This window comes from Prionailurus bengalensis, chromosome B1 (genome assembly GCF_016509475.1).
Source record: "Prionailurus bengalensis isolate Pbe53 chromosome B1, Fcat_Pben_1.1_paternal_pri, whole genome shotgun sequence".
NCBI classification, from domain to species: domain Eukaryota; kingdom Metazoa; phylum Chordata; class Mammalia; order Carnivora; family Felidae; genus Prionailurus; species Prionailurus bengalensis.
The window spans coordinates 30,295,247-30,323,180 of NC_057344.1; the positions used below are offsets into that span (position 1 = coordinate 30,295,247).

Below are 27,934 nucleotides of genomic sequence, written 5' to 3' on the forward strand. Positions count from 1 at the left end.
ACAAACAAACAAACAAAAGACAACAAAATCAGCAAGGTCAATGATCTTTTCTGTGGTCCTTCATGCTTAGTTTGGGAAAACTGTCAACTAGTACCATAGATTTGTTTAAATGGAAAATTATCACAAAATTTCCGTTATCCTCACGGAAAAATTACCGTAATGGGGAATTAATAAGCTGTTTTGAGAAGTAAAACATCTAGATCCAAACCAAATCCATTCCAAAATGAATTCTAGTATTTCTATAGGTATGGATTTCACTAATGCCTTCCCGTTTTGTTTGGAAAGACCTGAAACTTTTCATCCCAACATACATGTTTGCTTGATATTCCTCAATTCTAAAACAACGATGTATTTGGTAACATTTATCTATTGTATACCAAGCCTGTAAAGGGTCTCATATCCTGGAGATAAAGTACGCATGCCTAGTGCGGAGTCACGCAGCCGCCCTCGCCCTTGACCTCTGACCCGTCGGCCGCCCTTGAGCCGAGGGCCGCAGGGCCAGGAAGCAGCAGTCCACGACCCCGAGGCAGAGCGGCCACCATGGCTAAATACCTGGCCCAGATCATTGTGATGGGGGTGCAGGTGGTGGGCAGGGCCTTTGCCCGAGCCCTGCGGCAGGAGTTTGCAGCCGGGCAGCAGCTGACGCTCGGGGACGTCCTGGACACCGGTCTGCAGCTGCCTCCAACCTGTCCGGCCTCAGCCTCCAGGAGGCACAGCAGATTCTCAATGTCTCCAAGCTGAGCACCGAGGAGATCCAGAAGAACTACGAACAGGTATTCGAGGCGAACGACAAATCCGTGGGTGGCTGCTTCTACCTGTAGTCCAAGGTGGTCCGAGCCAGGGAGCGCCTGCAGGAGGAGCTCAGAATCCAGGCCCAGGAGGACAGAGAGGAGCGGATGCCCAAAACGTGACCACTCAGCCCGTCCTCCTGCACCCTGCCCACCACCTCTAATTTATAGCTCTGTAATAAATGTCTTTTCGGCAAAAAAAAAAAAAAAAAAAAAAAAAAAAAAAAAAAAGGAAAGGGCTCCCCTTTTCTGAATTTTGCTGCTTCCTGCTTGTTGAGCAGTGGCCCCTCCTGGGAAAACAGAGCTATTTCAGGCAACATTCAGATTTCATTTTACATTAGACTCTGTGGAATATTACAGTGCTATTCGGGTGTATTCATAATCTTTCCCCTGATTTTGCTGTTTTTATGGCCTAGTACACTTACATTTGGTGTTTGTTGAAGGGTAATCAGAAGATATTTGGGCATCAAACTTTTTCAAAGTAAATAATGATGGCATTACTGCTAAGGTATCTCTTAACAGTTCTTATTACCCTGCAAATTAAACGAGAATAAAATCATTCTTCTTTTAGGACTATTTAAAATGAATGATTTTGCCCTCCCCTTCCCATATTTCACCTTTATTTAATTGGCAATTACAATATATACCTAAAGGCTGTCTGCAGGTAATGGTTCAGTTAGCACGTGCCCGGGAGAATGGAAAATCAGGAGCAAATCACCTGTAAAGAGGAGGAAGTCCATTTCACACATTGCTGTTCATACTCACCTCTTCCTGACCACAACAGGAGTGTATCCCTGTAAATTAACTTTCTAAGTTAGCCACGGCTGTCATAGAACTATGAGGACGTGACCTCTACATGGTTCTGGATCATTCCACGGTATGGATTACCCTGGCCTTTAACTTGTGTCCTTTGCAGCAGGGTGTCCATGTTTTCTGGATTTCACTGCTCTTTAGAATTCTCCACCAGAGGGAGGGCAAGGGAAGAAGGAGTTCATCCGCAGTTCTGAGGAAAGTTTGAATCTGAGAAAGCTAGCGTTAATGTATTAAAGATCTCTAGGACTGTCTTCCCACCTTTACCTCTCCCTACTTGCTGTCCCTCTCAGCAGAACTGAGTGACCCTCAGCTACTATAGTAACTTGGTTGTTGGTCGTCTTTTAACCAGGATTTGATCAGTTCCTTTGAAAATTAAGTTGGAGTGAGAGATACAGTTTAAGACATCCTCTTTGAAGAGGCTAGATGATTATTATTTATTTTGTGAAAAGCTAAAGACGAGAATTATGACAGGCACGTGGTTACCCACGTGAAGGCGGGGTACACACGCATTCAAGGGGCAGATCCAGGAAGACAGCGCCATCGACCATCTTTAAGGTTCTCGGAGCCCTTCTGTGCACCCGGAACAGCCTCACACTCAGATTCCCTTGCACACAGTTTGTCTTTGCCCTACGCGCGCGTGGGGCTCTCACTGAAGTAAGAAAGGAATGAACTCCACACTCTCATGCGAAAACAACCAAAGTTTCGCTCCTTCCCGATGGCTGCACAGAGCCTTCTTTTGGGGGGCAGGTGTCAGAGTTCCAAACTTTTTTCTCCAACGTCTCTCCGCATTGTTGGGCACGGACCTTCCCTTCGGGGCTGCTTGGCAGCGGAGGAGAGCGAGGCGCCTCTGGGTCCTTTCCTCTGTCTTTGAAGCTCCAGGGGCCACTGGGTTTGATTCCCGCGAGCGCGGCGGCGCCGGCGCGGGCGACGTCTCCGCGCGGCTTCCAGCGACCCCTGTCGGGGGTTCCCGGCAGCCGCACTGCGCGCCGCCGCCCCCCGCCCGGCCTGGCTCGGAGAGGGAAAGGGGCTGCGCCCGGGAGCGCCGAGCCCAGGCTCCTCCCGGTGGCGTGTCCGCGCCTCCGGGTGGGGGTGTGGTGGGGAAGAGGGAGGGGGCGAGGCAAGGGGAGGGGGAGAAGGAGGCGCCAGCCTCCAACCTGCGAGCGGGAGGTGGGTGGCTGTGGGGCAATTGAAAAAGAGCCGGCGAGGAGTTTCCCCAAAACTTGTCGGAACTCCGGGCTCGCGCGGAGGTCAGGAGCAGAGCGGCGGCGGCTGCCTGGGCGAAGCGAGCGCGGGGCAGGACGGTGAACGCCTCTCCCTCATCGGGCTGCGAGCGCGCCGGACGGACGCCACCACCGGAGCCGACAGCGGCTGGACCCAGCGCGGCGGGAACCGAGGACTTCCCTGAGCGACACGAACAGCTCCGAGAGCGAGAGCGACCGCCAGCCCCAGGTGGCCCGGACCGCACGCCGCGTCCGCGCCGCTCCCCGCGGGCGACAGGAGACGCCCCCGCGCACCGCGAGTGCCTCAGCCGGGCCACGCGCTCTCCCTCCTCGAGGGACAAACTTTTCCCGAACCCGATCCAAGCCCTCGGACCAAACTTGGGGCGCGTCGCCTTCGCCGGGAGCCGTCCGCGTAGAGCGTGCATTTCTCGGGCGAGATGTCCGAGCGCAAAGAAGGCAGAGGCAAGGGGAAGGGCAAGAAGGACCGAGGCTCCGGCAAGAAGCCCGCGCTCCCAGCGGGCGGCCCGAGCCCAGGTGAGTGCGCAGCACGGCCCGGCTCCGCGATCCTCTTCCTCCTCCTCCTCCGCTGGCGTCGCCTCTCCCTCGCCTGCCCGCGCCCTGCGCTCCTGGCGCCTGGCGCTGCTCCCGCGCGTCCGCGGAACCGGGCGGTTCTCGCCTTCGGTGGGGCCGCCCCTCACCTGGGCGCTCAGCCCCACCCGGACGTCCGCACCCCGCGCGTACGGTTGGGGGCGGCAGCCGCGGCCCGCGCCCTCCGGGGGTTCGGGTCGCGCAGCACTCCCTGGCACGGCCTTTTCCTAGCTCCCCGCAGCTGAACCCAGCCCGGGAGCCGGACCGAAGTGCGGGAACCGAGGCTGGGTGCGCGCTCGTCCGGCGCTAGGAGGGCTTTGCACGGGCCCCGTCTGCCCTCTAGCGAGAAAAGCGGGAACGGGTCTCCACTTGGCGCGCCTGGTTGGGCAGAGCTGGGTGGTCGGGAGAGAGGCCCCGGGAGCTGGAGCGGGTGCGCGGCTGGGTTTGGCCGAGGGGAAGCCCTGTAGGGTCTCGGTGTGTGCGTACGTTCACCCTGATTCAGCCCTGAGATACTGGAACTCAGATCAGTTGAGAGGGATTCCTAGAGGTCAGCGAAGCAGATAAAAATCTAGTCAGTGCCAGGAACCAGGTCTGCTCCAAATAAGTTCTCAGACTTCCAGCTTACCAGTTCTGGTTTTCAGGACCTCCTTGATAAATATGCTTAATTTATGCTCCCAAGAGGTTCCAAAAAGCAAAAGTTTGTCTAAATGTTTGAACCCAGGTGCCTGCTGGTTATATAATAGGATGAAATGGCAGTCGAGGCTTTCTAGAGACAAATCTTGCTTTTGATCATTAGCACACGGTTGTGAATGACAGTTTCACCTTAGATTTCCCAAGGAAGAGCTGATCCTTTAGATATACATTGTCTTGAATAGAGCAAGCATCCCACATAAATACTTGCTTATGAGCGATTGAAGAAGGTGCTTAAAAAAGGAGAAGAGAGGGAGACGTATAAGGTCTTTTTTTTTTCTGTCTCGTCCATTCCCAATTGTTAATTGATCCAGATTCATTAAGTCACTTAAAGTCACTTAAAGCATCCCCCAGCACTCCTGAAGAATTAATTCAATAGCACTTGGTAATACTGTGGCTGAGAAGATAAGCAGAAATATTTGTTCCTTGTAGGAAGAAAACAAGATTTGCTTAGTCTTCTTATTGGCATCACTGATAGCATTTCAGAACCTGACTTACTGGCAGGGACCTTCGGCAGGTTTTGAGCAAAACAGAAATTGAACAAAGAGTAATTGTTTGGCCACTGACCATTCCTGTGCATGCTTGTATAATAAGATACTGCTGATCAGATTCACCTTAATTACTTCATGAGGGTATATTGAAATTTTGTTTACTTTTACCTTGTGTTTTGGAGACAAGGTCTGAAATGGGGAGCCGAATTAGCAACCTCTATGTGACTTTATCTATTGTCCTTTCAAAAGTCATCATGGTAAATTAAAGAGACCTTAGATGTAGCCAGAACTGTAAAGTTGTAGAGTTATTTGTGGGGGCCTTAGGTCTTTCCCTGTCCTGCCTGTGAACTCTGCCTTCACAAGTTTCTGTGTTCCTCTGTAGGTGGTCTGATGAATTAAACAGGGCATTGGTTTGAAGTGGCATCCCTCTCAGGTAACAGGTTTGCATTTTGTCAAGGGTTTATAGTGGCAGTGCCATAACATAGACATTTCAGATAATCAGGTAGTTCCGTGGGGGGGAGGGGGGGGAGATTTAAGAGCAAACAGGCATTTCTGTGTCCTAGAGATCTTATCTACTAGGTAGCAGCTGTGTTGTGACTACCGAAGGTTCTCCCTTGACACAGAGTTCCAGAGCTTCCTCGGTGGCTCTCATTCTGCTTTCCAGTCCACGTTGCGATTCCCTCTAAACCAGATAGATTGGCATCTTTAAGTGACATTCTCCCTATTATCTTCCTGAAAATTGAGGTGAACTTGGCTCGGGTTGGTTTTTAGTATGTTTATCTCCCTTTTCCATCAGGGAGTCGTCATCTTTGGGGAGGAACTTTTTACCTCCTCTAGGGCACCTTGGAGGAGGTAAAAAGTCATATAAATCACATAAACCACTTAAGAATATTGATTCTTCATTCGATTTGAAAAGAATGGTCAACTTGAAACCAGCTCTCTGTAAAAGCACGTGGCATTAATAGTATTGCTTTGAAATCAGCGTTTCTCTCCTTGTCATTTTCCTTACGATGCTGAGTGCCAGTTACATTTCCTTATCTTGGGGGAATAAATAACCTATAGCCGTAATGGTTTGTGGGAGAAACTCACGTGCCTTCCTTAACTTCCTTTGCACTCAAGTTCTCCAGGTGTCCTCAAAAGAGCGACTTCTGGTGTCATCACTGTAGTGTTGCCCCTTGACAAGCCAGCCCAGATGAGGACCTACGGACCACACCCATCCGTTAAATAGCTCCTGCATAAGAGTCCGTCAGCCCCACACTTGACCCCTTTCTTAAAGTGGCCACTGCAAGTGCACACGCTACATGACGCACATGAACTGCCCACCCTCTCTTTGGCTGTTATAACATTACTTCACGACAGTCGGGGGAGATGTAATGCTGAGATAATGGCCTCTCAGCCCCGCTGTGTGCTGTATTATATGCAGAGGCATAAACACATCTGTTGGAGGGAAATTTTCAGGGGAGAAGGGCTTCTTTAACTTTCATATGACATGTGTGACTGATATGTGATACATAGATGGCTATGTTTCATAGCATCCACATTTTTATACAATTAACTGAATATTGAATTGCACACTGTTGGGGCTGCAGATGTTCAACAGAATTATCTATTCCATAATAGTGGCTCTAATAGGTCCCAAGCCCTTGGTGTCATTGGTTCCTCTTCTTTGCTCAAAATAAGCAACCTCAGCAAATCCTGGGCTTTGTAACCCAGATCCATGTTGTACCAGGGGCCCTGTAACATCCTGGGCCTCCTAGATTCTAGACCTCCCATTCCAGCCTCTTCTTATTGATTTAGCCCAACAGACTCTTCCTATTGAAGCACCGGTTACAAACCCAGAGTTTTTGTTTTGCTTTGTTTTGTTTTGCTATCTGGTCTTTGGCTCTGAGCTTCCCTTATGAATCTCCATTGGCTGATATGTTTTTCTTTCATAAAACACCACAAAGGATTCTTCTCTCTCTCTCTCTCTCTCTCTCTCTCTCTCTCTCTCTCTCTCTCTCTCTGTCTCTCTCTCTCTTTTTCCTTTCAAGTGACCTGAAACAAATCCATGACCAAGCTAAGCCGAGTTCTAGAACTATTGTGACTCCTCTTAATCTTGGCAGAAGGAGGCATTTGTGAGTACAAGTGGTGGATAAATTGAGAATCTCAGTATACCAAACAGGTAGAAGTGGTCTGTGTGCTCCCTCGATGACATCACCCACGTGTTTCTTGAAGTGGTTCCCCAGACTGAAGTGCTTGTAAACATTCTTGGATATAAAGTGTGCTGTCACTAACAGGGCACCGTGTGTTTACAGAGCCAGAGGAATGTCCAGTGATGTTTGAACCTGGTTACTTCTGGCCAGTTACCTTATGTAATTATTCAAAACACTAAATATCATTGATAAGATGAAATAGGATTTATTTTGAAAAATTATTTTGAAGCAGAAAGAGAGAAACTTGGGATACTATTCTCATATCTGCAAGATGAGAAAGTAATACTGATGAGGAAAAAAATATATATATATAATCAGAAAATATTGAACTAGTCTGAGAATAAGGAATACCTTACTACATGCCAGGCACTGTACTGGATGCTTTTATATTCATTAGAATGTTTTCAATGTTTATTTATTTTTGAGAGACAGAGAGAGACAGAGCACCAGCAGGGGAGGAGCAAAGAGAGAGGGAGACACAGGATCCGAAGCAGGCTCCAGATTCTGAACTGTGAGCATAGAGCCTGACGTGGGGCTTGAACCCACAAACCACGAGATCATGACCTGAGCTGAAGTCGGATGCTCAATCGACTGAGCCACCCAGGCACTCTTTATATTATCAATAAGGGAGCTAATATTTATTGAATATCTTAGCATGTTCCAGGCAGTGTAACAGATGCTTTGTGTATTTTGTCACTTGTTCTTTGGGAAGTACAAAAATGCCTCACTGCCAGTCGGCAAAAAGCAGGGTGCCTGGTTCTTAGCTCTTTAGCCAGATTGCCTGGGTCTAAATCCTAGTATGCGTGCTCCTTAAAGATATCGTGAGAAAGTTACCTAACCTCTCTATGCCTAAGTTTCCTTATTTGTAAAAACTGCATAGTAAAATGTTGTTATTATCACGAAGTTATTACGAGGCTTAATGAGATAATCCACGGAGGCGTACTGAACATCACCTAATATGTAGTAAGTGCCAGATACATGGTAACTCTGTTCATAAAATTACTTAAGAAGCCAACCGTCCAGGTCTTTACAAAGGTATTTGATATCATTTTCAAAACTTACCTTTTATGGTAAAAAAAATAATCCCAAACTGGCTTTAGATTAGAATGAGTATAAATATTAGTATCTACTACCTGTATATATAGAGAAAAGTGGATAAATATGTCAAACACCATAGCTGCATATATGTATTATGAAAACGGTCCCGAATTCAGTCTAAATATTGAAAATAGAGTGAGGTGCAACATAATTTTATCTCTGGCAGAAAGACGTTGAGGTTTCAAGCTATGAGAAGATTTTGAAACACGACTCCTTTGCTGGCAACACTTAAGAGATGACTCTCAAACCTCACTTTATTATATAGAATGCATAATCTTCTCTTTGGGGACTAGTACAAATTGCAGCAATTGAAAGGGAAAGAGTGTGTATGAACATTTTCTTTGTTATCTTTTTATCAAATGTAATAGTATATTGCCAGCAAGGAGCCCAGAATTGAGTGCAGGTGTTTCTAAATATAAATAAATGATGAATATAGGAAATCCATACTTCTCACTCTTTGTGCTCTCCCCTCTAGAACCACTAGAATGGTTGTACGTAGTGTTTAAAGTTCTGGGAGTATGACACATACCAAATCGGTATTTTATTAACCTTCTTGGAGTAACAAGCTAAATTTGGCTTTCACAGTCCTGATAGTTTATCGTGTTCTATTAGGACAGGGGAAAACAAACCGGGTGAGTGATTCTGTTTGCTCAAAGAGACAAATAAATGGACTTCTCGTATTTTGGTTAATCCTAGGACTTTCCTCTGCATAAACAGAAAATGCAAAAAAATAAATCAGATAGTTTTGGTTTTAAAACTGATTTATTTTAACCAGAAGACAATAGTGTCTATTGAATATGCTATAAGGTACAGAAAATGAAATTTCCCAAAGGCACAAGTGATGTTTTGGATCCACTGTAATGCTTCACATCCTAATTGTGTGGTTGTGTCCTTGTATGAGTTTTAATAGATTCTTTAAAAAGTGAGCTACCAAAATGCCAATAGATGTCAGTGTTTGTTGCTTTAGAAAAAGCAAGGTGTTAGGGGAAAAAACAGAACTTAATTTGCTCTCCATTTTACTAACCTAAGGCTGGCTACTCTGAGAAGTTTGATAACTATTAGGACCCCGTATAACCTCGTGTGCTTACCCTTTTTAATGAGAATGCTATATTTTCACATTCCTCTCTTCTAAATATTAAGAGATGCCTCTGCAATAAATTCCTGAAAGAATTCAGAATGTAGGCTGAAAATACACTAATCAGCACATTTTTTTTTCTTTTTTAAAATGAAGACCCAATTGTGTGAGAATGTGGTTACGTCTTGTATTTCTTTTGCATTTTCAAACAATAAATTAATTATGCATGTGTTGTATATCATCTTGATTAAGATTGAACAAGTACACTTTTGAGTCCAACGCAAGGGAGATCCGTGGACTGCAGATCTGGAAGGCCAGAGATAACCAGAATTTTCTTCTTTGTCCGAGTTACCAGTGTCACTTTTCTGTGGCCTCCAGAGGGTGCTCCAAGAGCATCACACTGCTATTCCCCAAAGAATGACTCCTTTTTAACTTTTCTTAAGTTACTTGCATGTTCTGGGCAATCTATGGGGAAGAGGAGGGTCCTGATTTGATCAGAGTTAGCTGCCTCAACTGGAGTTCATTTCCCAGCTAGACCAAATAGCCTGAATTCACTAAGAATTCTGAATGGGAACATTCTGATACATCATCCTGATGATGACCATGCAGTTGTCACTTGCAAGGGGGTGTCCGTGAAATTAATTTTCACCGGCACTTTTTCCTCAGAGAACCTAATATCTCATAAGCACCTTTTAGTTGCCCTTTAGAGCTATTCCTTTTGAATAAGTTCAGAGCCTTCGAAGAGATTTAGTCACATTTAAAAGTTGCATTATGTAATTGAACAAAGGATTTTTACTAACACATTTGCTTTCATTTCTTCACACAGTTTCTTCAACCCCTAGCTTAAATTGTTTAGGAACCCTACTCTTTTTTTTTTTTTTTTTTTGAGCGAGTGAGCAAGCAGGGTAGGGGCAGGGAGACAGCGCGCATGCGAGAGAGAGAGAGAGAGAGAGAGAGAGAGAGAGAGAGAGAGAGAAAATCCCACAGACTCCGAACTGTCAGTGCAGAGCCCAATGTAGGGCTCAAACTTACGAACCTGTGAGATCATGACGTGAGCTGAAACCAAGAGTCAGACACTTAACCAGTTGAGCCACCCAAGCACCCCAAGAACCCTACTTGATAGAGGTACACATTTTTGAAAATGGGTATGAAAGACTAAATCCATTGGACATGGGCTAGTATTGTAATATTGTCACCTCGTCCTTGTCATTTGCTCCTGACTTATTCTACCTGGCATTAGCCATCTTCATTTGTGAGTTGCTCCCATTATATGAGTCCCCTTCTCTTTTTGAAATGCAGTGTAGTTTGCTGTGTTTCCTAGACAAGAAAGGTATTACTGATGGAAAGTAGCCTTTGCTCTGCTTCCGTGTCCCAAATCTTTCATGCCACAACTTCATCAGGCAGGCAGCTGGCTCCTTGGGCAGCTGTTGAGTTTTAGTTTCAATGATGTGAGAGTTAGGGAATGCTTTATTGGGTTGAATCACATTAAATAGTCAATTTTGTAGGTCATACATGACTGACTCTTGTCAATGTCCTATGGTTTAATATTTGGAGTCTCTTGAGTACTTTGGCTTTGTGCTTTACATATTATTTTAAATAATATTGTAGGGACAACATCGAGAAAATTCTTATAAGTTTTGGTAATTAAAAGAGGTTAAAAGTAATATATAAAGGAACCCAGGATAGGATATCATTGAACCAGTGATATTTTCTCCAATAAATGGATCAGGTCATATGATATCCATATAAAACAAATTCAGCATAGAGTGTCAGGGCAAGGAGTATTTCCCCTTGGAGAGAAAAGGGGTGTATTTCTACCACAACATAGAACTTTTATTTTTATTTGACCTTAGAAAACCGTTATCTTGCTTTCTCTTACCCACCATATTTCTGCAGAGATTACAGAGATATGAGAAGGAAATACTGGTGAATGATGAATAATCCTGGTTTTATTTTATGAGATAATAGGGAAAAAATACCTTTGCCCCGTTTCACAGTGCTACAGCAACACAAGTTTTCTAGTATATTAATAACTGTGAAATTTATTGTCAAGTGGAAATGCATCTCATTATGATTGGCCTATATTGCTTTATAAATAAAGTTAAATTTAGATAGAGCTAGGTTTTAAAAAGTGTGTATATTCACGTTTGTGACTGTAAGTCATGTTTGTTACATATAATCTCGTAATTGCAGAGACAAATTGCATTTTTTAAGGTTATGACAGTCTCTTTAGCTATTCCATAGTGAATCTAAAACCAATCTTTAAAAGGAAATGTCTAGATTCCAATTTGGAATGATTTTTTTTTTTTCAGAATACATAAATCGTCTAGTGAAATGTTTTAAATACTGAAGGTCTTATATCTAAGGACTCCAGGATTGAAAGCTGAAATTCCTACACATTTTGTGATTTATATTTTATACTTCAAAAATATATTCCAGCCTTATGTAAAAAAGTTTTAATATTAATTATGCATAGAAACATGTCTCTATTAATGCCCTGAGGGTTTTTTTTTTTAAGTTGTTTGTTTATTTTGAGGGAGAGAGCATGAGTGGGGAGGGACAGAGAGAGAGGGAGAGACATGATCCCAAAAGTAAGTTCCCACCATCACCACAGAGCCCAATGAAGGCCTTGGACCCATGAACTGTGAGATCGTGATCTGAGCCAAAGTCGGACACTTAACTGACTGAGGCTCCCAGGTGTCCCTTAACGCCCTAAGATTTTATAAGTGAAAGTTTATTTCTTAGCTGTGTAGTATGTCATTTATTTTGGAATTTTTATTCATATATAATAATAGGAAATCACACTTACATGTGAGCTGATAAGGAAATCAAAGAATCCAAAAATCAAAGAAGAAAGAAGTGAGGGACATAGATGTTTAAAAGAAAACAAAATGCTCATGAGAAAGAGAGCTTTCTTTTATGGGGATAAATGTATGTGTTGCTATTTAGTGTTTAGAAATATGTGTTTTGTGAATCAGATGTTCTTTCTGTTCTTTTTTAAAGTTAAAAAAAATTTAATGTTTTATTTATTTTGGGGGGGGGAGAGAGAAAGAGAGAGAGAGAGGGAGAGAGGGAGAGGGAGGGAGGGGCAGAGAGAGGGAGACACAGAATCCAAAGAAGGCTCCAGGCTCTGAGCGGTCAGCACAGAGCCCAGTTCGGGGCTCAAACCCAGGGACCGTGAGATCGTGACCTGAGCCAAAGTCGGACACTTAACCGACTGAGCCACCCAGCTGCCCCAAATGTTCTTTCTGTTCTTAAGTTTAGCAAGACTTACACAGGTTTCTGATTGTCCCTGAATTTGCCTCTTCTCCCCTGTCTGCATCTTATTCCTTGGACTTTCTGTTGTATTGGAGGACATTTAGGGGAGGAGGAGGGGGTTGGTAACTTGCTCTAATAATAGTTGATGTAAAGGAGGCTCGAGGATAAGGGAAGTCATTTTGGACACAGCACGCTGTAGTTTTGTGTCTACAGTGTGAACATTGGTATCATGTTTAACATGGCTTAGTGTATGAAAAAGTGTGTATGTGTGTGTACCTTCCCTTCCCCCGCTTCCCTCTCAAACATGGGAAGTGTTCTTTCTGGTTATGAGTTTAAACTATATTAAAGGTTATGGATATTTAAATGAAAGGGTTGTTTTGTGTTCGTTTTGTATATTCATGTAATATGTGAGGATATAGTGAGACTTTTTTGGATGGAGGCGATGCCCTATCCATTTGTAACCTCAGTTAGGGTTGGCCCAGACAAAAACGTGTACCTGTGTAGCCAGCGGTTAAGTGAAGCCCAAGTCAACATTTTAAGTCATCATTTTGATAATTCTGGTATCTTTTCTCCAAACACCCTGGAGTGAAGGATGTACAAAGTAGGGACAGCATTTTAGATCTGCACCCGTATATTCCACAGGGGATGGGACGAAACAAAGTCCCCCTAAAAGGGACACTCCTGGGCCCACGCCCTCGTGGATGTGGCCCCACTGCTGCCCCTTCAGCGATCCTCCCTTCCCCCCCGCACCAGCACTATCCTGACTTGGCCCAGCACTCATGTTGCGTTCTCCAAAAAGTATCTGGCTGTTCACCTCAAAAGTGAAAATCCCTTTTCTGAGTGTGGCCACTGAGAAGGAAATTGGCTCTGTTTTTTTCCTAATTAGCAGGCCAACTGAGAATTCCTGTATTCTAATACAGTGCGTGCGGCTCAGGACACAGCAGCAGGACAATTTGACCGTGAGCAGCACCAAGTGGAAGTTTCTGGGACACCTGAATGTTGGCCTGGCTTAGTGACTGCTGCGTCCCTCCTCCCGTGGCTGAGCGGTGCCGGGTCAGTTCCATCAGAGCCTGGCTGAAAGGGTTGTGTGCTTCGACTGTGCAGCTGGGAGCCACGGCCTCCCTGTCACGCATCCCCGGTGGGGACGAAGCTCTTTAGCCTTACTTTGCATGTGTCCCCAGTGTGGAAAATAGTATGTAATTCACGCAGTTGTTCTGAGGAGTAGTGTTGGGTGTTGTGCTCGGTAGAGAGTCAGGACTAAATGATGGGTTTTATAGGGTTTGCATATTAACAAAATCTAGGCATTTTTTTTAGTGTACTTTTCATCTCATGGTATCCTCTTGTTCTGTATGTCCGAATCAATGTCTGAATTTTAAGACCTCAGAAGACAACTTTATAAATACATGCTCTACATCTTTTCCTGGGGTCGTATACACAGAGGTCCCTTGTAAATGATCATGTTGTTGGTAGTACACATCAAGTATTTATTTGGCATAGATTCTGTAGCTTTGGACCATTGGTGAGAGTTAAATGCCAAATGTGCAACACGTTCATAAAAAGATGAGCGGATATTCTTAACCTGAGGTTTAGCTTGAACTTTGACCTATAGACAAACTCATTTTTGGAGAACAGAGTAACACTAGTGATGATATATTTTTTAATTTTTTTATTAAAAAGTTTTGTTTAAATTTTTATTTATTTTTGAGAGAGAGAGAGAAAGACAGAGTGTGAGTAGGGGAGGAGCAGACAGAGAGGGAGACACAGAATCTGAAGCAGGATCCAGGCTCTGAGCTGTCAGCACGGAGCCTGATGCGGGGCGTGAACCCACGAACCGTGAGATGGTGACCTGAGTTTAGGTTGGACGCCCAACCGACCAAGCCAGCCAGCCGCCCCACTAGTGGTGATATTTTAGTGAATTGGTACAATAATAGGCTATGTGCACTTGTATTTTAAATATTACACACACTCTTATTCTTTTAAAGTATATAGCAATTAATTCTTTAGAGGTAATGTTCTCATACCTTATCTCCTGTGTCTTCATGGTCAATGGTAACTTGTATTGCACATAGTGCCTAGTAGAGTACTTTACATATGAATTTATAGAATAAATGAGTGAGAATCATTTTCTGTATACGTTTACTATTTTGTTTCCTGAGCTGAAGGATAGATAATTGTATTTATAAATTGATTTAATTGGAGCACATTGTGTTATAAGCTATATTAAGTTTATTATCTCTCAAAATTTTTCATTTGTCTATTGAGTAGACATTATTTTGTATGTAGGTATCACAACTTGCTTTTATATTCTTTTGGTATTTTCTCTCTTCTCTGCCAACAGAGTGACTGTATTTGTGCTAAGCACACTATTTCACTATTTAAAATGATAGTATTCCCGATATTCTCCACTTTAAGTTATTTTTAAATAAATAAAAACAGGGAGCCTGCTGTGAAACCCAAGAAACGGTAGGTTTTTATAAACAGTTATAACAGCAGTAATATTGAAAATTATTGTCATCTGTTTCTGAGAAAAATATTGAAGGCTGGTGTACTGTCCCAGAAGGATTAGTTCAAATACAGAAAATAGATTGTGATTATAATTCGTTTTAGTGAGGTCACCTTGCTATATACTTGAAGTCTTCCCTGGGGGTGGGGGGTGGGAGGGAACTGCTCATGCATTATCCATTTTGGGAAAGAGTTATATATACAGGAATTATGGAAATGAGCTGGTGGGTTTGTCAAGAGGAAACCAATTATTTGAATGCTGAGTTGAATGGGAAATGAAATACATAATTTTCCATATATTAAATTGAATAGAAATGGGAGATGTATGTCTTAAAGATTGTGTTTTGTTTTGTCATTTTTTACATGCCGACTATATTGTATGTTCTCAGTTGCCCTTAACCTGAAAGAAAGGAAGAATGTCAATGGAGATAGTTATTTTATATTTTTGATACTTGGAAAGCACCATGAGAATTTTAAATGTTGCGTACATTATTTACACCCATCAAAAAGGACTGGGGTTCACTTCTGGAAGGCAGGCAAGACAAAGGCCATTTGTTATCTTTCCCCAGGAGTTAACAACATAGGCAGCATAGTCCCCAAGACCTCTATGCATTTATTCTTCTCTCAGATAAAATCTACGCAGGACTCCATCTACCAAGGGAACTTCTAAATTGGACCATGCACGGTGAAAAAACTGTCACCACTTACAATATCGTAGTGATTAGAGAATAAATATTCACAAAACTTAAAAAGCTCAGTGAACGCTTTGGTGAAAGCTTTTCACATCCAATTCTGGTGACTGCAGTCACACTTTGTAAGGTAAAGATATGTCTCAGTGCTTCCCTCCACTGTATGTTAGGTTTACTCCATCCTACCTCTGGAAATTGTGACAAAAAGGCAGGACACAGCCAACCTCAGTTTTGCCCTGAGTGCACCAGTATGGGAATAACGCTCCCGGGAGCCGGAAGGGTAGTAGCGATTGTCCTACAGGGACATGATCTAGACATACCAGTTGGGAGAACTTCTAGGCGCCTGTGCCTCTGACATCATTGGATTCCACGAGAGAGGCAGCCGCAGAAGATCTGAATGCCCTTTTTGTCATTTTAGATACGTGATTTTACAAAGTTACTGCTGACCTTAACACAGATGCCCTTTTGGGATTTGTTTCTGTGAAACTTATCAGCAGCTGGATGGCATAGCTCCTGAATAATGCTGTTGCTCTTGAGCAAGATAAGTTACAACTGCATCAGGAGAACAATTTATTCATCCCCAGTGGTGTTACCATTCTCACATTAACTCACAGAGAAAAATAACTCTTTGGAATATTCACAGTGTTTTGCTTGTATTGGTGTATCAACTCACTATAAAATGTAAAGAATATTTCCTGCTCAGAAGTTATAAGAATCTAGTTTTGGATTATGAACACAGCAGTTCTTTGTTGAGACCCTGGACAAATAAGTGAATAATGGACATCCTTAGAATTGTCATGTTTCATGGTACGTTTGTAAGTAAAAGCCTATAATTTTTTTTTTAATTTTTTAACATTTATTGACTTTTGAGAGACAGAGAGAGACAGAGCATGAGCCAGGGAGGGGCAGAGAGAGAGGGAGACACAAAATCTGAAATAGGCTCCAGGCTCTGCGCTGTCAGCACAGAGCCCGATGCAGGGCTCAAACCCATGAACTGTGAGATCATCACCTGAGCCGAAGTCAGATGCTTAACCGACTGAGCCACCCAGGTGCCCCAGGCCTCTGATCTTTAAGTGGCGATGATGGTTTCATGGAAAAAAATCACTCTATTTCTGGTCACCCAAAGAAATAAGAAATGGGAAATGTCCATATGGATATACATACCCAAGGTTCTAAGTACTAAATTTGCACATTGCCTAAATATGGGGCTCTGTGCTTTCTATGGGTACAGACCTTCTTTTCATTTGCTTTCAAAAGGTATGAAGTAATTATACTTGAAATTTACTAGAACTATCTTTTCAATGATCAGGTAGAGTTACTTTTTATGAAATTGCTTTTGTGATTATTAGTCCCATAAATAATATTTCAGGAGTTAGTATAAGTGCCGAGTGATAAAATTGTAAGGATACCCATGTGTGTATGTAAATAAATAGGGAACTTTCCACATTCTGTCACCACATTTTTTTTATTATAGAAGTGTTTTGTACGTAATTTCTGTTTATCCTGGGTTTTGGCTTTTGCTCGCAGGACAAAGGTCAAACAATCTCGGTTCTACTTGGCGCATTTTATTTTGTCATTACATATATGTATATGTATATATTAAGTTTATTTATTTATTTTGAGAGAGACAGAGAGTGTGAGCAGGGGAGGGGCAGACAGAGAGGAGAGGAAGAATCCCAAGCAGGCTCCGCTGTCTGCTCAGAGCCCAACGCAGGGCTCACACCCGCGAAACTGTAAGGTCACGACATGAGCCGAAGTCAAGAGTCAGACACTTAACTGACTGAGTCACCCAGGTGCCCCGTGTCATTAATATATTTTAATTTTTAGAAAATAAACCACTGCTTTCACCCAGGAGGTTTTTAATTGAGTGGTCATAGATGCACATCTTAGCATTTTACATCTTTAGACCTTAAACCCCATAAGGTCACATCTGCCTCATGTATTAGCACATCACCAGGGGCCAGCACAGTGCTGGAAGCATAGCTGTTGCTCTTAATTTATACAATGATTGAATGAATGAGGCAGTATTGCTAATTTGCTTAAAACAATGAGTTGTGGAGTTTATGGGTAGCAGTTTAGTTATTATGTTTCTATCAGTCAGGAAGAAAGTATGAGCGCAAATCAACGGTACCAGTGCTCCATGGATTTATTCCTAAATTGACCATTCATTATTTTTCTGGGTTCAATTTGCACAATCTATTTTAAGGCTCTCAGTAAGGAACAATCAGTGCTTAAATTATTCAGACTAGTGAATAGAAATTAGAGGTTTATTCAGTCTACAGTTCTTGCTAACGTAAAATGTTTTTGTTACCTTTTTCTCTTAAGTACATACAGGCAGTGAGGAAATTAAGTTAGCTGATGCGGTTTAAGGAGTTACTGTTTGTAAATACTGAGACTATTGCCTGGAACCTATTGCTTGCTATGTTAGAGTTTGCTATATAAATAAATAACCATTATTCTGGGGAAGTAATGAAAACAATCTTCAACAATATTAGTACTGCCTAAACAGTCAAATCTTTTTTTAAAATTTTTTTTATTAAAAAATATTTTTAATGTTTTCATTTATTTTTGAGACAGAGCGAGACAGAGCATTAGCAGGGGAGGGGAAGAGAGAGAGGGAGACACAGAATCCGAAGCAGGCTCCAGGCTCTGAGCTGTTAGCACAGAGCCCAATGCGGGGCTCGAACTCACAGACCGTGAGATCATGACCTGAGCCGAAGTTGGACGCTCAACCAACTGAGCCACCCAGGCGCCCCAACAGTCAACTCTTAAATACAACTATATTAGTCCTGGGAAGAATCATTGAATGTTAGAACTGAAGAGGTTATTTTAGAGATCATCTGCTTGACTCACGTCTTTTCAGATGAGGAAAACACCAAAGGCCAACAGGAGACTCACTCCTGGCATTAGAACCCAGGCATCCGGACGAGGGTAGGGATTTTCATAACTGTAATGCCTTACTTTTAAGTCTAAAATTGGCCTTGTATGTGAATTCAACGGTACTTTTATAGTGTTTTGGGTGTGATTATGCTTCTGGATGAGAAAGAGATCTTTTTGTGGCATCAGATAGCCGTTTGGAGTACATCAGTGGTATGATTTTAATTATTTTGAGGGTTGCAGTAAATTTAAATAAGCCAAACCTTTATATCTATTTGTTCCTTGTTACGGTAACTTGTACCCAAGGGGGTTCAATAAATATTGACTGACAAGATGAACAGTAGAGTAATATGGGAGAGGAAGGTAATGGGTGTGTGTGTGTGTGTGTGTGTGTGTGTGTGTGTGTGTTATCTGTCTCAGTGCTCTGAAACTTCCCTGGCACTGACGCCTTAATGCAAGAGGTTCTAACAAGAATGATCTGTGTGGGCCTTCTGGACATCTTTGTAGAAATGATGAACGTGCAGAAGAGAATTGTGAACACCTTTGTCTTCGCAGCTGCTCTGAGACCAAGTCACTCACTTGCATCTGTGAGCCACTGACCACTAAGCACTGTGACATTTTATCACTAACAACCTGAATTATCTTTGACCCAGAGACCTAGGGGTCAAAGGTCTCTTAGTCCATTATTACATTTGTGGAGTGGCAGTTCAGTTTGCATGAGGAAGTTTATTTATATCTATTTATTTAACTTTTTTATTTTTACTTATTTTTTTTTAAGTTTATTTATTTTTAAGAGAGAGAGATAGAGACAGAGCATGAGCAAGGGAGGGGCGGAGAGAGAGGGAGACACAGAATCGGAAGCAGGCTCTTCTGAGCTGTCGGCACAGAGCCCGACATGGGACTCGAACCCACGAACCATGAGATCATGACCTGAGCTGAAGTCAGATGCTTAACCGACTGAACCACCCAGGCACCCCTATTTTTTTTAAAGACTTTTCTGTTTCTTTTTTTTTTTAAGCTTTATTTTTGAGAGAGAGAGAGAGACAAACAGAGCATGAACAGGAGAGGGGCAGAGAGAGAGGGAGACACAGAATCTGAAGCAGGCTCCAGGCTCTGAGCTGTCAGCACAGAGCCCCTTGCGGGGCTCCAACTCATGAACCGTGAGATCATGACCTGAACCCACATTGGATGCTTAACCGACTGAGCCACCCAGGCGCCCCTTATTTAACTTTTTTTGGAGTGGAGGAGGGAAGTAGGAAGAATGAGAGATGTAGTTGTTATTGTTTCACTCTTATAGGATTAGTTTTAGTCCCTTTATTTGTAGGATTAGGGTGACATCCTAAAAGAAAGGAAGATCCCAAAGATTTAACACATGGTGTTTTTTGTACGGGACTAACATGGAATATCCTAAAAGTTCCTGGGAACGGTCATCAAACCAGACCTTTACAGAAAAATGACACCCTACAGGTTGTAGCAGGGAGGAGCTTTGCTCTGAGGAAAATGCAGACCCTTTGAGGATGGTAGAAACTCATAGTTTGCTGATTCATATTCGCACATTAATGAGGGACTTAAATAGTGGCTCGAAGGAGACTGAAAAGTTCATTTGGAACCCGTCCAGGGAGCTGGGAGGACAGACATGTGCGGATTCCCAGCCAGTCTCGGGTTGAAAAGCTCTTCCGAGTTATAAGCAGGAAGTACCCTCGGGCCAGAGCTAGGAGGGCTGGAGGGGAAAGCCTGGCTTCATTGTGTGTGTGTTTGAGCCTATAAAACTGTATAATAAGCAGCCATCTCCTGCGAGGAGGAGGGAAGAAGGCGCACCAATGTGCTGGTGTGGAAAGGGCACTGTTCAGGCAGATAGTTAAGAGGAAGGAGTACTAAATTCACATGGTTTGGGCCATCACTGAAAATGGCCGCGCTTGGGGTGCCTGGGTGGCTCAGTTGGTTGAGCGTCCGACTGTTATGTTTCAGCTCAGGTCATGATCTCATGGCTTGTGGGATTCTCTCTCTCTCTCTCCCTCTCTCTCTGCCCCTCCCCCACTTGGCGCTATCTCTGTCTCTTTCAAAATAAATAAGTAAACTTAAAAATATATAAATAAAATGTCTGGGCTTTAGATCCTTGTCTCATGATTAAGAAGGTAGATTTAGATTAGGTGAAAAAAATTAGATCTAAAAGAAAACTATGATTCAAAGTCTGTATTTTATTAGGTCGGTGGTCTCCACGAGGCTGTCCTGCAAAACACCGTGTAATACTTTCCTGGTACGTTTTTACTCAGAGGCTTTAGTAGCGAATATCTTTTCAAAAATCCTAAGGTATTTGAAAAAATAATAGCCTTGTAAAGTCTAGGCAGGTAACAGTTTTTATTTTTTTTGTAGCCAACAGTTCATCTTCTATAAAATTTTTGATAGCTAAACTAGGAATGTGGTTAATTTGTCTTGCAAACACCAAGATTTGTTTAGGTATGTGATTATTTAGTGAAAGTAGAGAACATGATAAATGGATATATTTATAAGTTGCTAATACAGAGGCTTTTTATATGAATTCTGAATAGAAACTGGGTATTGGCTATGAATGTGATGTCTCAGATACTCATAATGCACTGGTTCCTTAAAAGCATAGGATACAATACAGGATTTAACCAGTACTGAGAACCTGAAGTGTGTGAAGCAGTTAAAAAAGAAAGAGGTGCAAAGTAGACACAGCCTTTGAGGAATTCTTGACATACTTGTTTTAAAATATAAAATTCTCTAATTTTTTTCTGGGGCTTATGTTGTTTCAAATTTAGTTTTGGTTTTTTGCCACAGTTAACTTTAAAAAAAAATTTTGTTTATTTTTGAGAGAGAGAGAGAGTGCAAGCAGGGGAGGGGCAGAGAGGGAGGGAGAGACAGAATCTGAAGCAGGCTTCTGACTGAGCCATCAGCACAGAGCCCCATGCGGGGCTTGAACCCACAAACCGTGAGATCATGACCTGAGCCAAAGTCAGACACTTAACCCACTGAGCCACCCAGGCACCGCTCCACGGTTAACTTCCTATATAAGAGTGTTCCTTTTATTTTCTGTAGGCTCTGTTTATTTTCCAGAGATGATATGCTACACTAACGTTCTCAGGAAGACTCTTTTTAAAAATTTTTTTTAATGTTTATTCACTTTTCAAAGACAGAGAGAGACAGAGCACAAGCAGGGTTGGGGCGGAGAGAGACGGGGGGTCAGGACACAGAATCTGAAGCAGGCTCCAGGCTCTGAGCTGTCAGCACAGAGCCCGACGTGGGGCTCGAACTCACAAACCACGTGATCATGACCTGAGCCGAAGTCGCATGCTCAACCGACTGAGCCACCCAGGCACCCCTCAGGAGGGCTCTTTTAACCCTGTTGATCATCCTAACAAAGATCATAATACTAAGTTAATTTATCATACTGTATTTTTTCTGTGTTTAAGTCTGACTTTTCATCAAGTTGTTAACTGGAAGGATACGTCTTAAATGTCCCAGGACTAAGATTCCCAAGTGTATCTGTTCTCCTCTTGATGAAACAAGTATGTACTAGGAAAGCAGCAGACTGCTATTTAAGTGATGTGGTTAAGCTGCCACGATTGTTATTGTGAACCTGTGGTAGGTCATTTTGGTTGCCTTTTCAACATCAAAATCACTGAAGCCCAGGCGCAGAAACAGGAAGCACTTTCTGCCATGTCGCAACTGTCATTAAACATTTATTGACAAATAATGTACAGATAAAAATCCTGAGAAGTGCGTGAAAGAAGAACTTTATTTCTCAAAAACTTAACCCTGAAGAAGAAGAAATAGTGAGCAGGCAGGCACCAGGCACTTCATCAGTGGCTTAGAGAGGTATTTAAGTGTATCACCTAGAGCTTCATTTATTACCGGGAAAGGATCAATTCCACTTATTCTCTTTTTCTGTGGCACGGCTCCAGGAAGGTATTTTAATTGATTGGTGGGAAGATTTTAACACAGACAAAACTTCTAAGCCAAGTGCCATTATTTCCAGTACAGTGGCTTTACCACATTATTGGATAATAAAGCTAAAAGCTGCCAAATGTTTCAGAATTATTTTCAGAAATTTGCATGCTCTTTATTCCCATTACCTTGAGAAGGAGTTCAGAGGAAGGGCTTAGTCAGCATGCAATTATAGTATTAGATAAAATATCCAGTTTGCTCTGCAACCAAGATGCAGCTAGCTGTCTGTACTTTCATCAACGGAGAACCCTTGAGATGTTAGTTGTCAGTGTGAGTGCCACACCTTTGAAGATAATCTTCCTTTCTTCTCTGGATCCTTTTAAGACTTAGTCTCTCTCTCTGTCTCCCTCTCTCTCTGTCTCTTTTTCTCTTTTCCAGTTTCACTATGATGTAATCAGGTATGGATTCCTTTTTATCCTGCGCAGGACTCTGGGTTTCCTGAACAGGTATATTTGCTTTCTTCTGGGACATCCTCACCCATATTTTTTCAAAGATGTCCTCGACCCATTTCCTTCCCTCCTGGAACTTTACTTAAAAGTGTGTTGGGGGAGGGGGGGTGCCTGGGTGGCTCAGTCCGTTGAGCATCTGACTCCGGGTCAGCTTGTGATCTCATGTCTCGTGGGTTCGAGCCCCGCGTTGGACTCTGTGCCGACAGCTCAGAGCCTGGAGCCTGCTTGGGATTCTGTGTCTCCCTCTCTTCTGTCCCTCCACTGTTCATGCTCTCTCTCTCTCTCTCTCTCTCTCTCTCTCTCATATATAAATAAACATTAAAAAAATTTAAAAAAGAAAAGTATGTTGGAACTTCTCCCTCTCATGACCCAGTTCTGTTCGCCTGTCAGAGTTCCCAATGTTTGCCTCCCTCTGCATCTGTGTCTCTTCTCACGCATCTTCTGCCTCACTCGCTGTCTCTTCTGCTGTGGACAGTCTGCCACAAAGACCGCCCACGAAGCTTTTCATTGTAATTCATGTTTTATTTCTAGCTGTTCGATTTGGTCCCTTTTCAGATCTCCTATGCTGCATTTTGTATTTTCCTGGTCCCTAAAGACATTTCAAGTTTGTTATCTATTTCTTTCAGCAGAGTAAGCACACTCATTTCGTAATTTGTGTGTGATGATTTCCGTACGTGCTGGTTCTCACTCAGTGCCTTGTTCCTTCCTGTGCTCAGTTGTCTCCGACTCTGCTGTTCTGGCTCGGGAAAAATGATCTGTGGCATTTCTCAAGGCATAGGACAAAAGTGCACGCCTGCCTGCCAGAAAAGTTTGTTTCTGCTGGATACCTGGGACCCTACCAAGTTCGTGGCCTGAGTTCTGAGGCCTGTTGCTCTGTTTCCCTGGACGTCATGAATCTGTCTTTAGATTCAGCTTCTCCCTATAGCTTCACTCAAGGTCAAGGCAATGTCCCTTAGTTCTTTGGGGTTGGAGGAGGGGTAGGTTTTGTCTTGGTAACTGTAGGTATAGCTTTTTTGGGGGGGAGGGTTCTTTATAAGTTTAGCCCCTTGGATTCCCACCTTAGTCTGAAGAGGGGCTACCATAAGATTCTCCACTTTGGGCAGACCCTGGGGCCTTGATTGCCACTGACTTCCTCAGGATAGACAAATATTCTTAAAGAAGATGTGATTGTATTGTCTGGGTATTTGGCTTATATTATTTCTGGGTTCAAGATTTTCCTCAGCATTTGTCCTGAAAGTTCCTTATTTTGTCAAGCTGTTTGAAGATAATGTTTATTATAATTAACTCACCATTTTTAGATGTTTGCAGCAGAGGGTTACTTTGAAACACTTACCCTCTATTACTGGAAGAGAAGTCATTAATCAAGAAGAAACTAAAAACTTTAGGGCAATAATAATGCCTCAACAAGAGATGTGTTGACGTGAAAAGTAGTCAAGTTAGGGATTTTCAGAAGGTAACATTTTGAGGATGAATTGACTGGTTTTGTTTACCTTTAGGCTCTAAGCAGGCTTATATCTGGTTAATTTTTGAGTTAAGGAAATCTCTAAAGAGATGCCTCAAGTGCAGTTAGGAATGGACTTTACGAACTAAAAGGTTAGTGGGTTGATCCTGAAAATTTTAATGAAAGAAGGGATAATGTGGCTCAGCATATAATCAGACCAGGTATAGATCTCACTGAATGTAATTGCTGTGGTCACTACCAAGTTAACAAGAGAAGGGGCAAGACTTTGCCAATGCACAGAATCAGATCTAAAACAAAAACAAAAACAAAAACAAAAAACCCAGCTTTCTGATACGGTACCCTTAGTATTTAAGAGAAAAGCGACAGAAGGTAGGTGACTTGACCAAGGTCCTGGAGTAAAGGGCAGCCTGGTAGCCCATCATCTGGATGTCATCACATGTCTCCATAGGTTGGGCCTGAAGCTTCACTTCCTGCCTTGCGTGGGACTTAAAACCTTCAGGTGTCCCTCAAGCCCTCTACCCGCTCCCCATGATCGGGTTCTATCACTGTGGTGCTCTGAAGTTACAGTCACTGCCTCAGGCCATCACCGACGAAAGTACCCTATAAAGTTCCCGAGGCATGTGCCTTGCAGACCAATAGTCAGCAGAAGTAAACACAGGCACTTTGGCTTTTGAATGCCAAGTGAAGAAATTGTTATTCCACTCGAACTGGCAACGTGTGCTCTCACTGCTGCTATCCAAGTTCTAGGCAGAAAGTAGAGGTGACGTTTATGAAGGGAGGGTAGGGAAGGAGAACAGCTGCAGGACGTGGGGAAATGACTGGATTCTGGTCATTGTATTTGGCAGGTCAAGGGTGAGATTTAGCCTGACGAGCTTTGGACCGTACCCTGGGCTAGCGGAGTAGTGTTAAAATCCACTCCAGGTGTTTCCGTTATTCTTAATGCCTAAGTATTATTAAAGCACACAATAATGTGTTTAAGGAAATGAAGGGTAAGGAATTGGTCACCAACTATTCTAGAATCACCTATTATAATAGGGCCTCTTCTCTCCTCACAGTTGCTCCCACATGGTTAAAATGCATCATAAATTTTCAGTGCTTGTTTCAATAACTTAAGTTTCCTCTAAGTGAGCTGTTAACACTTTGGTCTTCAAGAGAATGCTCACTCAAATGAACCTCTTCGAGCTTTTTATGCTTTAGGCTGCAGAATTTGGACTTTGCATTGGCATATCCCATCAGTTCCTAAGTTAAATTTGAGATGAGGAAATTTTAAACCTCTATGCCTATTTTATAAATCTCAAGGGGTGCCTGGGTGGCTCAATTGGTTGAGCCTCCGACTTCGGCTCAGGTCATGATCTCACGCCTTGTGAATTCAAGCCCCGCATCAGGCTCTGTGCTGACGGCTCGGAGCCTGGAGCCTGCTTCTGATTCTGTGTCTCTCTCTCTGTCTCTCTGCCCCTAACCACTTGCAATCTGTCTCTGTCTTTCTCAAAAATAAATAAATATTAAAAAATATTTAAATAAAAAAATAAAAATCTCAAGTATTACCAAATGACAGGTGATAGTACTCTGCCATAGAAATATGTCCAAGTACTAAATATAGAAGTTAAAGCACCAGGAGAATTTCATAATGGATGCTTCTGATGGTTGGAATGATGGCTTGGAATTTGCAACTAGGGGGAAAAAAAGATGAAGGGTAATTGATAGTGCCTTGCAAGATGGGTGTTTCCTTATAACCTCTACTTATGTTTTCTTAACCCAGTGCTGTAGAATTTTCCAGGATTATTATTATTATTTTTAATCTCTAATGTCTGGAAGAGTTGGTTGAAGCTTAGTCTACGTATTAACTTCATATTAACTACGTAGAACTTAGTCTACGTAGGAAGAAGCCATTCTTAATCCATATAGGGGTTAGGAAGCATTCTTTACCTTATTATTGGAGGGTCGTGGTATCTTTCTTTGGCATGGAGTTGCTACATTGCAGGGGGAGGTGGTGCAGTCTGGAAATGCCCGTTACTGTACCATCTACCTCTTTCTCATCCATGTCATGCTTTTGTTTCTCCTTACCCCTGCCCAAACATAAAATCAAGGGAGGAGATACTATGTTAAACTTTATATTCATCTCTGGAGAATGCCCTTTGGGGGTAGCTTCCAGTATTTTAGAGAATTTTTTTTTCTGGGAATGTGCTTCTGGGCAAAAGCAGGACTATAGGCTACAGTGGAATTGGCAGAGAGCGTATCTTACACAATTGTACTTATTTAAACCTGTGCCTTATATATAATTAGAGCTCAGTACATATCAAACACGACGATGGATTGCCTGATTGGATACACTACATGGATAAAGCTAGAGTAGTAAAGGGAAGTGACCTCCAGTTCTTCTTGCCCCCTCCCACCCCACACCAGCCTGTGGACCAAGTCCTTCCTATGGGACTCCAGAAACACCTTAGAATAAGGAGGACCTCTGCTCTCTGCCCTCACCACCTCTATCTTGGCGCTTGCTTGGCTTATGAAAAATTGGCGAAATTTCTCCAGGATTTCCCTTTTTCCCATCCCCTAGTCTAGTTCATTCTCTGCTGCTGGGACAGTTACTGTCTAAAAGTTGAATTGGACCGTGACAGCCCTTTGCTTTAAAAGCATTCTCAACTCCCTTTCCCTACAGATTTTCACCCATTTAAGGTTGGCACATCATGATTGACACCTAGGCATTTTCAGGCTTTTTCCCTGCCACTCTTTCCCTCTAACCACACAGTTGTGCCTTAGCCACATGGATCGCACTGTGCCCTCCAGCAGCATTGTGGGCTCATAGTTCTGTGCCTGTGATCATGTGGTTGCCTCTGCCTGGAATGTTCTTCTTGTATTCTCTGCCTTTCCAGTTCTTCCTTTTTCTTAACATTCAGCGGATGTCCTTCCTCTTCAGCACTTTTCTAGAATTCTGCACAATTATTTACATCTTCCCTTGTGCTTCCATAGTGCTGTCTCCTCTCTAGCCCCCTCATGATCGCTTTTCCCTGAAGTTTTAAACAATGTATTCCCTCATCCCTCGCCTGATGAGATATTTTAGTATCCAAACACAGTATCAGCAATGCACAAAGCTCCCCATAAAAGTTGAAAGCATAGAAGTATGTAAGTACTGGTTACTTTGTGGAACCCATGGCCAATATCTTCCCCTAGACGTTAACCTTGACGGTTATTCATGCAGTCCACTCTATTGCCATTTATAGCCTATTGTTCATATTACAGTAATAAATTCAAAGTAAGGTCGACATAAAGGTCATCTGAAAAGCCCCTCTTCTTCTGCAGAATGCAAGATTTCTCCTGGTAAGGAAATATATGTCAAATAGAATTCTTGCTTTGTCTGTTTGCATCCAAGTTTTGGTCAAAGGAATAGCCTTCAATCTTTAGGCATTATCCTTACTCTTCTGTAGCTTTAGGAGGTTAAGACTAGTCATTATTCTGTTAGTAATCTGATGTATTTTTAGTATCAGTTATTTTTCACAGGTTCCCATCAGCTCTCTGAAATGTTGTCTTATCTCTCTGGGTGTATAAAACCCAGTGCGGTCTCCAGACCAGCAGCAGCATCACCTGGAGACTTGTTGGCAATGGAGATCTTCTGGCCTCACCCCAGACCTCCTGAATCAGAAAGTCTGAGTTGGGGTCTAGGAATCTGTGTTTTAACAAGCCCTTCAGGTGATTCTGATGCTCACCAAAGCTTAAGAATTGCGCTTATGGAAACCCTGTCCGATATAAAAGTCTGCATGACTAAGTCAGAAGAG

At 42.8% G+C, this 27,934-nt stretch overlaps 1 protein-coding gene and 1 pseudogene across 1 annotated transcript in view; both read left to right on the forward strand.

The window, feature by feature from the left end:
- Positions 1–27,934, forward strand: part of NRG1 (neuregulin 1) — a 1,121,130-nt gene that overhangs the window by 892,516 nt on the left and 200,680 nt on the right.
- LOC122471905 lies at positions 448–1,040 on the forward strand (annotated as a pseudogene).